Source organism: Pleurodeles waltl, chromosome 8 (assembly GCF_031143425.1).
Source record: "Pleurodeles waltl isolate 20211129_DDA chromosome 8, aPleWal1.hap1.20221129, whole genome shotgun sequence".
NCBI classification, from domain to species: domain Eukaryota; kingdom Metazoa; phylum Chordata; class Amphibia; order Caudata; family Salamandridae; genus Pleurodeles; species Pleurodeles waltl.
In genome coordinates, this window is record NC_090447.1 from 1217517427 (window position 1) to 1217529897 (window position 12471).

A 12471-nucleotide genomic window follows, 5' to 3' on the forward strand; every position below is an offset into this window, starting at 1 on the left:
GTCCCAGTAAAATGCCAAAATTGGGTTGAAAAATTGGGTTTTCTGATTCATGTCTGCCTGTTCCTGAAAGCTGGGAAGCTGGTGATGTTAGCACTGCAAACCCTTTGTTGGTGCCCTTTTCAGGGAAAAAACCACAATCCTTCTTCTGCAGCCCCTTTTCCCCATTTAAAAAAAAAAAACTGTATTTTGTCTAATTTCCTGGCCTCCTTCTGGGGAACCCACAAAGTCTGGGTACCTCTAGAATCCCTAGGATGTTGGAAAAAAAAGACGCAAATTTGGCGTGGGTAGCTTATGTGAACAAAAGGTTATGAGAGTCTAAGTGCAAACTGCCCCAAATAGCCAAAAAAAGGCTTGGCACAGGAGGGGGAAAAGGCCCGGCAGCAAAGGGGTTAATGGTTGTGTTAAACCTCTCAACAAACCCATTTGTATGGGGATGGTAAGGTGTGGTGAATTTTTAGGTTACACCACATTCTTTCCACATTGCTTTCAGGTATGCAGACATGAAGTTGCTACCTCTGTCTGACACCACATCTTTTAGAAAACCCACCCAGGAAAAGATTCCCAGGAGGGTTTTGGCCTCTGCAGGAGCTATGGTGTTCCTCAGAGTAATTGCTTTTGGATATCTAGTGGCATGGTCCACCACCACAAAATTAACCTATTACCAGAAGCAGTAGGAGGGTCAAGGGGCAACAATGTCAACCCCCTACCCACTCAAAGAGCACCCAAGCCACGGTAAGTGCTGGGATGCTCTTTGAGTGGCAGTGGAATCGAGTAGGCTTTTGGGGTGCCAACAGTCTTACTACTGGCTTGACAAGTGATACAGGAGTGACAAAACTCTTTATGTCCTCTGACATGAAGGCCAGGGAAAGTGAGGGACCAGTCTGTCCCAGGTCTTACTTTGCCCAAGATATCCAGCAAGGGGAATATCATGAGTTAAGGTCAACAGAAATTCTCTGTACTGCAAGGGAATGAACAGTCTCCTGGTGGCACCAGGTTGTGGGTCTCTTGCCTCAGAGTATAAGATTTCTTTTTACCAATACACCCTATGGGTGTCACTGATATCCGCCGCCTCTTTTTTGACAACTTGCTGCCTTAAACCCTCAACTGTGGGACAAGTCTGCTGTGCCACAGTTAACTCCTCCCTGGCAGCCCCCCGCATCTAAAAACTCAGCTGTGTCAGCTTACAGGTCCTCAGGTGTAGGTTCTGTCCATGGAGTTGACTCCTCCTCCTCAAAGGGGGAATCTTCATTGGAGGGAGAGATAGCGGATAACTTTTTACCCTTTTTACCCCTGCTTTTGGGAAGCTCTTAGTCCATTGTTCCAGGATCCAAGTTTCCTTGTCCTCTTTGCTTCTTGGCCTGAGCCCTTGTCAAAGCAAATATATGCCCAGGAATGCCCAGCATGGCAGCATGGCATCACGGGCCTCCAGCTCCACTTCATCCCAAGCTGAAGTCTTCAAGTCATTCCCTAGTAGACATTCTCAAGGTAGGTCTGTGGATACAACAACTTTCTTTGGACCAGTAACCCCCTCCCCCTATTGAGATCAACAACAGCCATGGGAGGCTTACAGTGTTGTTGTGGGTGTCTGTCACTTGGTACTGATGATCAAGTAGGTGCTGTTCAGGGGCCACCAGTTTTTCAGTCACCATTGTGACACTGGCGCCTGTGTCCCTGTAGGCCTCAACCTGAACTCCATTAGGGGTTATTCCTTGTATTTATCCATATTAAGGGGACAAGCAACAAGGGTGGCAAGGTCAATGCCACCATCAGAGACTAAAACAGCCTCAGTGCTTTCCCCAACTAAATCCACCCCCACTACACTTCCCAGAGTGAGCCCTGCTACACCTTTGTATTGGCTATTGGTAGTGTTATGTTTCCCTCCACCACTGCTATTGCAAGGGGCACTAGTTGAAGCAGTGGGGGTGCTGGTGGTGGGAGGCTTGGTGCCTTTCTTTGGACAAGAACTATGTCTGGCCCAATTTGCTTTGCTTTTACACATATAGCACCAAGGCCTTTTATTCTGATGGTTGGAAGAGGATTTAGACCCACCCTCAGAAAGTTTTTGTGGTCCTGATGAAGACTCTTTATTGTTATCTTTGTCCCCACCCTTGTCATGAGACTTACCATCCTTCTTCTTGTCCTTGTCACCCCCTGTATCAGCTTTTCTGCTCACTCTTGTTTAGACCCGTTTTCTGCTTTCTTTCCCAGTTCTTGGGGAAAGGTCAGATCTGAGTCTACCAAGTACTGGTATAACAAGTCAGATACACAGTTATTCAAAATATGCTCTTTCAAAATCAGATTGTATAAGCCCTCGTAATCAGACACTTTGCTACCATACAGAATAGTCCACAAAGTCAACCCAGTCCTGTGAGGACTCTTTTCTGGTTTCTCTGAACTCAATCCTGAATTTGTCAGTGGTTAGGCCAAATCTATCAAAGAGCGCAGTTTTAGGAATGCCATCCTTTTCTGAGGCTTTTTATCTGAAAGTGAGAAGTCTATCCCTCCGCTTGTCAGAAAAGGACAACCAGCCCACTGCCTGTGAGGGACCCTCTGAACTTTGCTGGCCCTCTCAAGTGCTGCAAAGCACTTGCAGATGTCATCCCCCACCTTGTATGGGGGAACAATTGTATGCAGGTTTCTAGAATCAATAATGTCCTCCCTGACCCCATAACTTCTGAAACTGCTGCTGCTGCCACCATGGGATATTAATCCCAACCCCTGCCTTTCCCTTTCCACAGCCAAGGCCTCCCTATCTAGGGCTAGCTGTTGCTGCTGCAGCCTCAGCCTAGCCTCCTCCAGTCTCAGTTTCCTGAGCTTCCTATCTATGGAGTCATCACCTAGAGTTGAACCATGGGGTCCCTCAGACACTGAGGTGATATGGGAATGGGCAGAGGTAGACATTTCCCTAGCTGTTGTGACCCTATTGACTTGACCTCTGGGTGTGAAGGGAGCCCTACCTGAATGACTACCCCTCCCACTACCAGCTACACTACTGGGTCTACTAGGTGTAAGGTCTTTGGAAGAGCCTTCCCCTGAACTTGAAGGATAATTTTCTGATTCTAAGGGGTTAGAATCTCTCTCTACCTCCTCCCCCTCCTGGCTATCAGCATGCTCCTGATCATCCCGAAGAAGGAGGCTCCAAAGGAAATTCTCATTGAGGTTCATGCTCACATCAAGTTTCCTATCTGTGCAAAGCCCTTTCAATTCCTTGAAGGTCATGCTCTCATTGGGAGTACCCATGACCTCAGAGCTAGGCCCAACAGTAGACATGATCTGAGTGTGTGTTAGTGTACTGTAGGAAAACCTAACCTACCTAACCCCTAGTCTCTTGGAAAGGAAAGCAAGAGACTAGGACCCTGCGCTAGGTATATGTGTATAGCTCTAGTATAGAGTATACTTGCCTGTGAAAAGCACCGGTGACAGAGTGATAAGGCAATTGCAAGTACTTTTCCCACTGCTACACCACCAATGTAGGAGGCTGCCCTGGTTTGTTGTGGGTACCTAAGGTACTTACACCTTATACCAGGTCCAGTTATCCCTTATTAGTGAAATGTAGACAGTGTCTAGAAGCCAGGCTCTTTAGGGGTAGCTGTAGCAGAGCAGCCAAGGCTTATCTAGGAGACATGCAAAGCTCATGCAATACCACTGTAGTCACACAGTACTCACACACATAACAAAATACTCAGTGTTTAAAAAATAAAGGTACTTTATTTTGGTGACACAATTGCCAAAAATACCTTAGAGACTATACTCCCTTAGGAGTTAAGTAATTCACAAATTATATACACTAGCATGCAGAAATATCTGTAAAAACAGTTAGAAAATAGTGCAAATAGTGAAATCATAGTAGTTAGAAATTGGCCTGGGGGAACACAAATCATATACTAAGAAAGTTGAATACAAATGTCTTTTCCCACCTAGGCAAGTGTAGTGTGTAGAGGGGTGCTGGGAGTACTAGAAAACACCAAAGGTAAGTAATAGAACCCACCCCAGAGCCCAGGAAAGCAGGAGTAAATCACAGTAATTTTCAACACACAAGAACACAAGAAAGAAGATTATTCAAGAACAAGAAGAGACTACAAGACACCAACAATGGATTCCTGGACCTGAAGACCTGTGGAATAAGTGAACCAAGTCCAAGAAACACAGAAGAGTCCAGGGAGAACAGGAGCCCCTGCTAACCCGGATGAAGGTGCAAAAGAAGAACCACTGGTGTAGAACAACAGTCAGTACTACCCCCAAGAAGATGGCTGCGGGTTCCTGGTTGGTGCAGATGATGTCCCATGCCGGATGGATGATTGGAGTATGGTTTGCGTCACTGGATTCTGCCAAAAAGCTTTGGCACAGGCAAAGCTTGCGGTCAGCGGAAAATGGGGCTGCCCAGGACCAGGAAGGACCTGGTGGACTACACCCAGGAGGGGAGTCTGAAGGAACTCTTGACAACTCAGAGAGCCCTCAGAAGACCAGGCAGTGTGCACACGAGTCCCATGCAGCACTATGACAAAGGGTCGCACACCATCGGAGAACCACGCAGGTAGCTGTGCATCCAAGGAAGGAGTGTTGGGGGCCGGATCTGCACGGTACACGAAGAACTTCGTGGAGGGATGCCAACAAGCCTAGTCAACTGCAAAATAGGCAATGCACAAGGGTACTGCCTTACGTGGGGAGGCAAGCTCTTACCTCCACCAAAGTTTGATAGTTGGACATCAGGACCATTGGGACCTCTTCAGTCCACCACCCGTGATGCAGGATCCATGCAGCTTATCAGGAGAGGGGTCCTACACTACTGGTCATTGTTGCAGCGAGGTGCCTGCTGAAGCATGGAAGTGACTCCTTCACGTCAAAGGATATTCCTTCGTTCTTCTGGTGCGGGCTGAACACAGGCAGTCCTCAGAGGATGCATGACCTGTAAACAGCTGCAGTTGCTGGAAGGAGCTGGAGATACAATGTTGCAAAAGTCATCTGGGCTTCTTTGTTGCAGGTTGTAGAGTTCCTGGAGGGTCCAGATGCAGTTTTGTTGGTAGAAGGTGAAATAAAGGATGCAGAGGATTAATGCCGGGGTCTTGCAATACAAATCTGTGGAAACTCCCAGAGGAAAGACCCTAAATAGCCCTGAAAGGGGGATTGGTCAGCTACACAGGCAAGCACCTATCAGCGGAGGGCTCTGACGTCAGCTGCTGGCACTGGTCACTCAGATGCTAGCAGAGCGCCCCACCATCTTGGAATCCATGATGGCAAAACCCAGGGACACTCTGGAGGTGCTCTGGGCACCACCCCTGGGGTGGTGATGGACAGGGGAGTGGTCACTCCCCTTTACTTTGTCCAGTTTCGTGCCAGAGCAGTGACTTATAAGTGACCAGGTGCAGTGTAAATGGCTGTGAAATTGTGCATGCACTATTTCACACAGGCTGTTATGGCAGTCCTGTAGAACCCTTGCATGAGGTCTCTATGGGTGGCAAAAGTAATGCTGGAACCCCAATGCCCTGGGTACCTAGGGACTTATAGGAGGGTGCCGGTATGCCACTTATGAGGCTGCTTTCTCACACACTTTCCCTATCTTTGTGCCCCCACCCTTTCCATCCATTCCATGCCCTCCAACCAAAACAAAAAATCATTAACAAAGGATCTTGAAGGCATCAGGACTCTTTTACAGCCAATTTCTAAGGTTTTGTGGTGTAAAATCTGAAACTAACTATAACTCCCCTGATTTCCTAAGGTTTTTTAAATACTATTTCCTAACTACAATGTCCCTGTAACCTTTGTTTTTTTCCAGTGGATTTCTAGTTTTTTTTTTTTTTTTAATTAAGTAAGATGTACATTGACATGCACAGTGGGGGGCTGTGGGGTGTTGGACTCAGGGTCTGGCCTGGAATTGTGCTGCCCACACTCAAGCCTGCTGCTCCTGCCCCCCTCCTCCTTGCCAACCATTGTTCAAGTCAATGCCCCTACTGCCTCATTACAGCCCTGTGTGGCCATTGTTTTGCCACAGCCCTTCCCGCCTGCCCTGAACAGTTAGCTTGCTGACCTATCCACCTTCTCCCTATCTTCTGTTGTCTAAGACCATGCACATCCCCCATCTCTCCCGCCCTGCATGGTCCGATGTTCTGCCACTGACCCCTCCCTCCTGCCCTTCATGATCAGTTATACCACAACTATCCCTCCTGTCAGTCCAGTATGGTCAGCTTGCTGTCCTTGCCTGTTTCCCCTCTGCTCTCTGTTGTTTATGTGCATGGGCTTGTCCCCCATCCTATTGCTTTCCATGGTCTGCTGTGCTGCACTGCTGCCCTGGTTATCCTGTGTGGTGTATTGTGCTACTGCAACCCCTGACGCTTGTCCTGTAAGGTCAGATTCTGAAAAAAACACCCTGGGGAATTGACTTTCCCCATTGACTTACATTGAAAAAGAGGATATTTTAGGCAGGAGACCAATAAAATAAAGCTCTTTTGGACTTAAAAAATTGAGACTCCTGTCTGAATCTGGCCTGTTGGTATGTATGATTGTACTGCCACTGCCTCTTTCTTCTGCCCTCAATGGTCTGTTATATTGCCACAAACTCTCTTGCCTGTCATGCATGGTTGGTTTGTTGCCCCTGTCCCCCCCTTTGTCTGTCCTTTATGGACTGCTGCACTACCACCTCCCCTCCTGCCTACCCAGTGTGGTCAACCAGTTGCCTCTGCGCCCTCTTCCCTTCCCTCAATTATCTGAGTCCGTAGCCCTGACCTCTGCTTTCCCACAGTATTCCAAAGAACAACTAGATTGCTAACATTCTGTATCTATCCAGATGATCACCTGATTATTTATTAAACTTGGAGGAAAGGATGTGGCATTATGGCCAGAGCTGAAGACTTTGCAACTGGAGAACCAGGTTTGAGTTTCGGCATCAGCTTGACATACTGTGATTCTATGCAAACCACTTAAACCAGGTTTGAGTTTTGGCATCATCTTGACATACTGTGATTCTATGCAAATCACTTAATCTCCCCATTTTGAGATCCAAAATGAATGTGTCCTTGTGTAATGCAACTGATGCTCGTGTAATGTACTCCAATATCTTTGGGTCTAGTCTGTGCTATATAAAACTGCAAAAACAAATACAAAACAATACGTATTTTGTACACTTCTGTGATTGGGTTATACTTAAGCTACATTTGAGTGATATGTGTGCTACTTTTTGGCTCTTTTTTTCCTGGTAGACATTTTAGGAGACATATTTGTTATAAGCTCCCTAATTTCCTTAGTTACCGCAGTATCCTCAAGAGAAAATGCTTTCCTTTTTCTACTTCGATTGTATCAAGATGGCATTCAGATGTGCCACAAGTTTGGCATAACTACAGAATGTTATCACTCTAGTTGCTCATTAGAACACTGTAGTAAAGCTGCTGTTCACCCGAGAGTTAACTTGCAGTCTGCCGCTGGTGTTGAAAGTGCTTGTTTCAGTCTGCATGTCAGAATGTTTTAATGAAATAGGAAAGAAAGATATTTGAGAACTCACTTTAAAAAGTCCCAATTTTTCTTTCTACAGAACTAATCATAATTTCTTTAACCAAATGAACCCTCTCATGTTGTTCCTTTCTAAATTAAATGTCTTAGGTTTTACCATCTTGATTCAACCAAGATGGCTTCAGGTGTGCCATAGTTTTTCATAAGTAAGACTGTTAGCACTCTATTTGCTCCTTAGAGCACCCTGGGATATGGGAAGCCCTTCATATCAAAATTACAGCTCCCCATATAGGACACTTACTCAAATGCATAGTGTGCTGCAAAATGAATGACACATGCCAAAATAAATGTAATATCAAAATAAATATGATACCTGGCAGATTGAATCTGACTTGAAACTAAATAAATACAAAACCAGGCAGAGTGAATATGCTACTTAGTAAATAATACGAATAACACACACTCCGAATTGAAAAAGAGATATTCTGAAACATATCAATCATACTGAAATAAATACGGACCTCACTGTAAACAACAAAGCAATCACCGAAGCGAATACAATAATCGTCAAAAAGAATGGGACATTTTTTAAATGACTGACATGTGCCAAGAGGAATATGGCGTACATTGAAATGAATATGACAGTTTGAAATTAATATAAGGTTCTGAAATAACTATATTATATTCTGAAAAAGAATATAATGCACATTGAAATAATATACATTGAAATGAGCATTACACATGAAATGAATGTGAGATACACAGAAATAAATATGAGATGATTCAAAAATTTTAAATTAATATGGCTTGTGTTGAAACTGAATTGAATTGGACATGCTTTCAAAATGAGTATTACCGGCGCTAATATTCTCATGACATTTGTCAACCTGAATATGGCAGGCATTTAAATTATTATGATACATATTGAAATGATTATGATAGTTGTTAAAATCGATAAGTTGCAAAATTAATATGAATATGACATCCATTCAAATAAATATAACATTGATTGCAAGGAATACAACACATATTAAAATGAATATGACATGAGTTGGTATCAACATAAGCTTAATTGAAATTGAATTTGACATGTTTTAAAATGACTATGAGAAACATTAAAAAGAACGTGACATTTATCAAAATGAATATGACTTGCATTGAAAGTAATATGATAAACATTGACTGATTAAGATATGTGGTGTGATGGATGTGATTCATGTTAAAATGAATATGATGTGTTAATATGAATGAGACATCCACTGAAAGGAATATGACACATGCTTAGGTGAACGTGGCATGCAGTGAAATGAATATGAGCCCTATTGAAATGAATTCAACATGCTTTAAACTGAATATGAACAATGCTAAAATTAAAATGAAACTTTTCAAGATGAATATGTTATGCTATGAAAATAATAAGATCACATCAAAATGGATATTGCACATATTGAAATAAATATGACCTATGTTGAAATGGAGATGACCCATGTTAAACGTATTCTGACAGGTTTTAAGGTGAATATGGCATCCATTAAAATTAATATTACATTAATTAAAGGAATATGACACATGTTCAGATGACTAGGAAACACATTAAAATGAATATGACGTGGTGAAATTAATATGGTCCATATCAAAATTAATATGACACTCATTTACATGAATATGACACTTTTTGAAATTAATATGAAACTATGTGAGATAAATGTAGCATGCTTTGAAATTAATAAAGCACATATCAGAATGAACATAAGCAATGTTTAAATGAATATGACCACTTATTTAAATCAACATGGCTTGCACTGAACTTCTGTGGATTTGCTTTAAAATTAATATTACATCTTGTAACTAATATTACATATTCTAGAAGGATATTATATGGACAGAAATGAATAAACTAAAATTAATATACCACGCATTTGACAGAATATAAAACAAGGAACCAGCCTTTACTATGCATCCATTACATGCATCCATTTACAACACAGGTAAATATTTCTACATTTGTCTCACAGTACTTTATCACGCAAGTAAGTATTGTTGTAAGTAACATAATTTCTTATATGTGTGCAGAGGTAATGGGACGTAAAGGATGATTTTGGGGTTTAAAGGTGGGTAGAGGTAAAGGGATGTAAGAATACATTTTTAGTTTAGAGTTGTATACAAGTAAATGGAGGTAAGTCTGATTTTAGGTTTTAGGAAATGGGTGGAGGGAGGTAAGGAATAAGAAAAAGTAGAATCCCCCTTAAAAAATAAAAAGTCTCACACATGTGTGGGTGTATATTTTATATATATATATGTGTGTGTAGATATATATATATATATATATATATATATATGTATTTGCATACACACAAATTAATATATCTTATAATATATCTTTATCATTTCAGGATTAGTGCCTTATAAAATATGCAAAAAAAGAAGCAGGGAACTCTAGGTAGTTCCCAAGTTTAGGTGGAGAGCAGCTCCTTTCTTTGGAGCACCCTACAACACCACCGACACGTAGAATCTGCTTACCTCAAATATCAATTTTTCTAGCAAAGTATTTAAGCATAGGATTTGTACACTTCCATTCACACCAAACTGGAACGTGATAAAGGGCCTGACTGAGCTCATGAAGGGCGAGTTACTCCATCACAACGGTGACGGATATCCCATCTCCGAAATATAATTCCTATTATGTCCTGTAGGATTTATATTTTCAAGGATGGGATATCCATCACGTTGTGATAGAGTAACCCGTCCACCAAGATCTCAATCATGCCCTAAGTCTTTTGCCATTTTTACAGCAAAGTCTTTAAGCATAGGACTAGTTGCTACCATCCATACTGAGCTAACATATTACAGAAGCCTTTTACCACTCCAGGCACTGTAGCACAAGTTTGAATTAAAAAATATCAGCCTCATGCATTGAATCAAGCTCCAATAACAGCAATGGACTCTTCACCATCAAAGAATTCCCCAACCGCTCAGCCACAACAAACAACATAAACGACTCACAGGAACTCTGCAACAACCTCCTTCCACAACAAGATTGCCAACATCTACAGAAACTTCAAACCCAAGGCCATTGACTTCTTCAAGCAATACAACAGCCCACTACTACCATAGATATCTGACTAATTGAAGGAAACCAGATCGCCCCATTGGGAGCCGCCACCATCATGAACTTGGTCCACTCAGGGGGCCCAATCAACCAATGCCCCCACCACATCGTCAACCACATACTCACCATCTTGTTAACACGTTAATTTCTGCGTACACTTTACCAGATGAAAGGAAACTAACAGACCTCAACACCCTACTAAAAAAGACATTGTCTGACCCCAGCAAACTCAACAACTAATGACTGATCTCCCTGCTCCTGTTCATGGCCAAGGTTTCAGTAAAAAACATCAGCCAAGAACTCTCCTAACATGTGGAATGGAACCTCCTATTCAACCCCTCCCAATCTGGAATATGCAGCAACACCAACACAGAGACAAACCCTCATCGTAGCTACCAGCAACATCCAAGCCCTACTTGACCAAGTAGGGACTAAGACTCTGATCCTCCTAGACCGTTCAGCAGCCTTCAATATGTTCTTCCACCACACATTCATCACAAGTCAGCACAACATAGGCATCTAAGGAGCCACTCTCAGCTGACTCACCCCTTTCCTCATTAGAAGAACACAAAAAATCTGCCTTCCCCTCTTTTACTCTAAACCTATGGAAATTATCTGTTAAGTACACCAAAGATCCTCTCTCAGACCCACCCTCTTCAACACTTATATGACACTTCTAGCCAGCACAGGAACAACCCATGGATTCAACAGCATATCCTATGCTGATGACACACTAGTCTTCCTCTCCCGCTAGCAAGACACCACCAACACCAAGAGCAACATCCACAACCACATGACAGACGTCACCCACTGGATGAAGGACAATTGCCTGAAGCTCAACACAGACAAGACAAAGGTACTGATTTTCAGAAACAAAAGCTCCCCATGGGACACATTCTGGTGGCCCTCAGAACTCAGACCTACTCCTACTCCCACTGACCATGGTAGGAACCAAGGCACCATTCCGGACAAAAAGTTAACCATGACGCCTCAGGTTAACTCCATCTCCCTCTCCTGCTTCTTCTTCCTCTGCATACTAGGTAAGCTATTCAGATTGCTTCCACAAAGCTCAAGACACACCATCACCAATGCCCTCATTTCCAGCAGACTGGATTACGGCAGCCCTCTCTATGCAGTGACTGCGGCTCACCTTCTGCGACTACAGACCAACAGAACATCACAGCCATGCTCGTCCTGGATTTCCCTAGACAACCCACATCACCCCTTACCCCAGAAAACTTCACTGACACCCCTTATAGAAAAGATGGCAGTTCAAGCTCCTGACCCATGCATACAAGGCCCTACACAACTGCAGACCTGCCTACTTAAACCACCACCTGAACTCCATCAGCCCATCAGATACCTCTGCTCTGTCTTCATTTTTCTAACCCTCAGCCATCTGATGTAGCAGATGTGGAGATCACTCTTTCTCCTACTGAACAAAGAAGTTATGCCATGAGCTACCCTTTTATCTATGGATCCCCCCATCTCTTACAGAGTTACAAAAGTCTGTGAAGACCTGGCTATTCGGCTAATCAACTGGACCCTGCCAGCTCCTGGATACCCTAATGGGTGACAAGTAGCACTCTACCAATCTATTGATTGTTTGAATGATTGATTGTCCGTGAAAATATTTCATTCTATTAGTACCAACTGAATGCCAACTGCAGCAACAAGCAAATGACCAAAGAATGTTTTCAAAAGGGCCTTCCAGTGCACAGGGCCATGTGTTGCCATGTTTTCATAAGTTTCGATTTGTTTGAGATAGAAACAACATTTGTTTTTGTTAAAACCTGCAGATTGTGTAGTCGATAGTGGATTCTGTGCCAAATGCGGCAAGTCCATAATTGCAAAAAATGCTGCGGCTGCAGGATTACATAATTCCAGTGGTCTTGATTACATGATATGCTGTTCATTGTGTG